Below are 5,335 nucleotides of genomic sequence, written 5' to 3' on the forward strand. Positions count from 1 at the left end.
CGCACTCACTCGGGGCTAATGCGGGAGCATCACGTTAATTAGTTATTCATTTAATTTAACTTCACATTTGGTCTCAATTAAGCTTAAAGTGTTCTTCCTTATAGATGTTACAATAGCACTTGTAATTAAAAAGCAGTAACTCTTCGCATTCCTCCTTCGGAGATCCATGGGGAGGCTGGGCTAATGAGGGGGAGTGGGGATAAGCCAAGAAAAGGAAAGCCACTCTCTCAGTGGATCTCCATGCTCTGAGGGGGGCCATCAAGAGTGAGGTTGGGGAAGGAATGGACACGTTGTGGGGTTGGTGGGCACCCTGAGAACTGGAGAGTGGACCTGGAGCTGAGGGGCAGGCCTCAGCTATGCGGGCGTGGGGTATGGGGAGGAGGGGTGAGGGAGGGTAGAAGGAGGTGGTCCTTAGGGGTGGAGGTTGGGGCTCTACATTGGGGGGGAGGGCGCACAATAATGCCCCCTCCTCCAGAGAGGTCCGCATCCTGAATGCCAGGATCAGTGAATGTTATCTTTCACAGTAAATGAGACTCTGCAGATGCGGTTAAGGACCATGACGTGGGGAGACTATTCTGGATTGGGGGTGGGGCCCAGTGTAATCACAGCTGCTCCTGATAAATCGGAGAGGCAGGCAGGAGTGTCAGGTGTCAGATTAGGTGACGCTGGCCTTTTTAAACATGTAATTAGTTACTTGATTTATTATTGGCGGCGGCGGCCCTAGGTGCGGCACACGGGGGCTTCTCCTTGTGGCACGCGGGCTTCTCTCTCTAGTTGTAGTACACAGGCTCAGTTGTCCCGATGCGGGATCTTAGTTATCTGACCAGGAATCGAACCCATGTCTTCTGTGTTGGAAGGCAGATTCCTAACCACTGGACCACCAGGGAGGTCCCTGATGCTGGCTTTTTAAAAAAATATTCTAAAATTTTTTAATTTTTGGCCTCCACCTTGCTACTTGCATGCGAGATCTTAGTTCCCTGACTGGGAATTGAACCTGCATCCTCAGCAGTGAAAGTGCCCAGTCCTAACCACTGGATCACCAGGGAATTCCCAGAAGATGCTGGCTTTGAAGATGGAGGCAAGGCCAAGGAATATGGACAGCCTCCAGAGGCTGGAAAAGGCAAGGAAACAGGATTCTTCTCTGGAGCCTCCAAAACCTTGATTTTAGCCTTGTGAATTCATTTCAGATATCTGACCTCAAAAGGACTATAAGTTAATAAACTGGTATTGTTCTAAATTACTAGTGAAAAAAGTGAAAGTGTTAGTTGCTCAGTCATGTCCGACTCTTTGCCATTCCATGGACTGTAGCCCACCAGAATCCTCTGTCCATGGGATTCTCCAGGCAAGAATACTGGAGTGGGTTGCCATTTTCTTCTCCAGGGATATTCCCAACCAAGGGATCACACCTGGGTTTCCTGCATTGCAGGAAGTTTCTTTACCATCTGAGCCACCAAGGAAGCCCTCTTTACTACTAAGTTTGTAGTAATTTGTTACAGCAGCAAAGGAAAGTATTACACATCCCCAGGGTAAAAAGGGGCCAATATCAATCTGAAGATAGCAAAACCAAAGAAATCCTCAAAGATTAAAAAAAACAAGTGGAGAGGATGGCCATGGGGCCACCAAATAAATGCCACCAAATACCAAATAAATGTATAACTACCCTGAGTTCCCTGAGGGCAGGACCTGGGCTACATGCACATCTTTTACATCAGTGGTCCTCAACCTTTTTGGCACCAGGGACCAGTTTTGTGGAAGAGTTTTTCCACGGACCAAGGGGCTGGGGGGATGGTTTCAGGATGGTTCAAGTGCATTACGTTTCTTGTGCACTTTCTTAGATTACTACATTAACTCCACCTCAGATCGTCAGGCATTAGATCACAGAGGTCGGGGACCCCTGCTTTACAGTATCCAATGTGTGTGGGGAAAACCAGAAGATGAACTTTCTCATTCTGTCTGTGGTGCTGGGCCCTGGTTTTGATCCCTGCTGTCATTTCCTAGGTCCCAGGAAACTGAGGCAGGAAGGTGTGTGTTGAGTGGGTGGGCAGGGGGCTTGGAAATATTTTCCTTGAGTAAACAGCAACTGATGTGGCTTGCTAGAGACAGAGGTCAAGAGACGCACATGCATTCTTGCCTTGTGGCTTTGGTTCTTCCATTGGCGCCTCTGAAAACCAACCCAAGTATCCATTTTTCCAGGCAGGCAGAGTTGAAGAGAGAGATGGTCATGTGTGTCCTTGACAGTCAATCCACCAGTCGCTCCATCAGTGAGGACACCTACTTGAGGGGGAAGCTGAAGTCTTACAGCGCAGGGCCCCCCAAACCAGAGCTGATCAGTGAAGCTGTCCCTGAGTCCGTGTGGCTTCTGATTGCATAGCCCTGGATTCCTGAGATTCCAGATTTTGCAGAAGACTCAACTGCATTTCCTCGCTACTTCCTGCCTCCTCCCTTTTCCTTTGTTTTCACCTTCCAGGGGACGTGGTAGAAGACAGTGAAGAGCTGAGACTGCCTGACTTCAGTCCTGGTTCCTGTTTAACTCCTAGCTGAGTGACCTCAAGCAAACCACCTTGCCCCTCTGTTCCCTGTCTGTGAAATGGGGGTATTAAGAATACTGAAGAATTGCTATAAGGATGCCGTTAGTTAATACTTGAGGGCTGCTTAGAAAAGCGCCTCCTACGTGTTTGCTAAATACAATAAAAATTGTGAGTTCAGCAGGTAAAGAAGAGAATATTCCCAAGTATCTGGGCTGGAAATAGAGATGAAAGGTTGAATTCTGTGGGTGATAAAATCTCTTCCAATCCTGAGTTTTTATGCTCCTGTGAGGATAATCACTTCTTTAGATTCATACCCATGCGGTTCCCATTCCAACGTCTGAAAAGTTGCTCCTATGTGGTAAGAACCAAATATTTAAAACTGCATGCCAAGAAGTCCTGATAAAATGTTTTTTATTTGTACTAGAAATGTTAACTGGTTGAGCTTCCCTGGCAGCTCAGACGGTAAAGAATCTGCCTGCAATGCAGGAGCCCCAGGTTTGATCCCTGGAAGGAAGATCTCCTGGAGAAGGAAATGGCAATCCACTCCAGTATTCTTGCCTGGAGAATCCCACGGACAGAGGAGCCTGGTGGGCACAGAGTCGGACACGACTGGGTGACTAACACTTAAGTGTTAATTAGGAATTCTTTAATGAGACCTTTACCTGTTTTGATGGGCTTCCCTGGTGGCTCAGACGGTAAAGCATCTGCCTGCAATGCGGGAGACCCGGGTTTGAATCCTGGGTTGGGAAGATCCCCTGGAGAAGGAAATGGCAATCCACTCCAGCACTCTTGCCTGGAAAATTCCATAGACGGAGGAGCCTGATAGGCTACAGTCCATGCGGTCCCAAAGAGTCGGACACCACTGAGCGACTTCATTTTCACTTTTCACTTATCTGTTTTGGATATGGGTCACAGGAATGGTGGGTATAAGTAGTTAGGAAATAATATTAGCCAATGGAAAAATAAGGAGTTGCCTGAAAGCCAAAACTGATCATTAAACTGTTTTGAGAAATGAGATACCAGGATCCCAGTGTCAAGTGGGAGCCTCGTTACTACTTGTGCAACTTTTTACAATCCCCTTATCTCTCTGCTTGTCTCTCACCTGTGAAATAACTGCAGCAGGTTTCTTTTGTATTTTTATTTATTTTTGGTTGTGCCGAGTCTTTGTTGCTGAGTGGGGGCTACTCTTCGTTGGGGTACCAGGACTTCTCGTTGCAGTGGCTTCAGCAGTGGCACACGGGCCAACTGAGTGGCACATGGGCTCTGCTGCTCCGCGGCATGTGGGATCGTCCTGGATCAGGGATTGAACCTGTGTCCCCTGCATTGGCAGTCGGATTCTGTAACCACTGGGCCACCAGGGACGTCCCCACAGCACGTTGCTGGACCCATCGATGCAAATCAAAGCAAAACAAAATCGTTCAACTGCAGCAATGACAGGACAGAGTTGATAGAAAAGTCTGTCTCAGAGAACAGAACAAGAAATGGCTTACTTTATGTGAGAGTAAAAACATTTAGAAATGATTTGGACGTCTTTATCCCGGGACGGAGTCAGGAAGGCAGCCGAGAAGCCTCAGAGCCTCGTTCTCGAGTGGATTTACTCCACAAGGACCACGCTTCACGTTCTGTGAGCACACAATGAGCTCCGAGACACCTGCTGTGTGCAACGTGGGTGAATGGTAGTACATTTCCTAGCAACGCAACAGCGCACAATAACTCTGGTGAATTTTTAGGTTAAATATCTGATACTGCGCATCAGTAAAGAATGTTAGCTTTACCTCTATTTTATGAGACACAGAAAGAACTTGTCAAAAAATTACCTGGTGTGTTCTGCCAGCTTGAGACAGCGCCATCTAGTGGATCAGTGCGGGGTAATGTGCTGATGTGGTCTTTGTCAGGATACAATTTTAAGAGGCTATGCCAGCAAAAGAGACAGTGATGTATAGAACAGTCTTATGGACTCTGTGGGAGAGGGAGAGGGTGGGAAGATTTGAGAGAATGGCATTGAAACATGTAAAATATCATGTATGAAACGAGATGCCAGTCCAGGTTCGATGCACGATACTGGATGCTTGGGGCTAGTGCACTGGGACGACCCAGAGGGATGGTATGGGGAGGGAGGAGGGAGGAGGGTTCAGGATGGGGAACACATGTATACCTGTGGTGGATTCATTTTGATATTTGGCAAAACTAATACAATTATGTAAAGTTTAAAAATTAAATAAAATTAAAAAAAAAAAAAAGAGGCTATGCTGCAGTCCATGGGGTCACAAAGAGTCAGACACAACTGAGTGACTGAATTGAACTGAACTGAAATAACCTGTTTTCTTGCACAGAAGCCCTGAATTGCTCTCCTCCCACCTCCCAAACAGTGGGATCACCAGTTTCTTTGCCACAGGATTCCCTCTGGGTAGCACAACCCGTGCTGAGGCCTTGATCATAGAGCAACGAATGGGGACACTGAGATGATTTCTGTTTGTATTTAAGGGACACCCTCTAAGTCTGTCTCCAGGAAGGCCTGAGCACAAGGGGAATGATATTAACCATTGATTATTGGGGGTCCCCCCCATAGAACTTAGCGAAATTCATTTTGTGATTTTGTGCCCTCTCAGCCTTCTATTTCTTATCCCAATCCTGTGGGTTTTTTTTTTTTCTTAAGGGTTGGACATGATTGCTTTGAGCATAAAGATATAAAGTGATCCATCATTCTCTTCACCACTGCTGGTAGTTATGGGATCTACAGAAGGCAGGCTGAGCTAAAATACCCTTTGTACAAAAGTATATTTTTGCCCTGAACACACAGGCTTGTC

General features: G+C 46.8%; 1 protein-coding gene across 4 annotated transcripts in view; it reads right to left on the reverse strand.

The window, feature by feature from the left end:
• Positions 1-3,361: 3,361 nt before the first annotated feature.
• TMEM218 (transmembrane protein 218) overlaps positions 3,362-5,335 on the reverse strand; it is a 17,319-nt gene continuing 15,345 nt past the window's right edge. Inside the window, exons 5-6 of one of the 4 annotated variants that reach the window (XR_824295.1) lie at positions 4,346-4,487; positions 3,362-3,950 (exon numbers count right to left, since the gene is read on the reverse strand). The gene's annotated coding sequence lies outside the window, so the exon portion shown is untranslated. Of the gene's footprint in view, positions 4,488-5,335 lie in introns of all 4 variants that reach the window. The other 3 variants (XR_824294.1, XR_824296.1, XR_824293.1) reach the window with 3 other exon arrangements.

The sequence above is a fragment of the Bison bison genome, unplaced genomic scaffold (assembly GCF_000754665.1).
Source record: "Bison bison bison isolate TAMUID 2011002044 unplaced genomic scaffold, Bison_UMD1.0 scf7180017864506, whole genome shotgun sequence".
In the NCBI taxonomy this organism is placed as follows: Eukaryota; Metazoa; Chordata; class Mammalia; order Artiodactyla; family Bovidae; genus Bison; species Bison bison.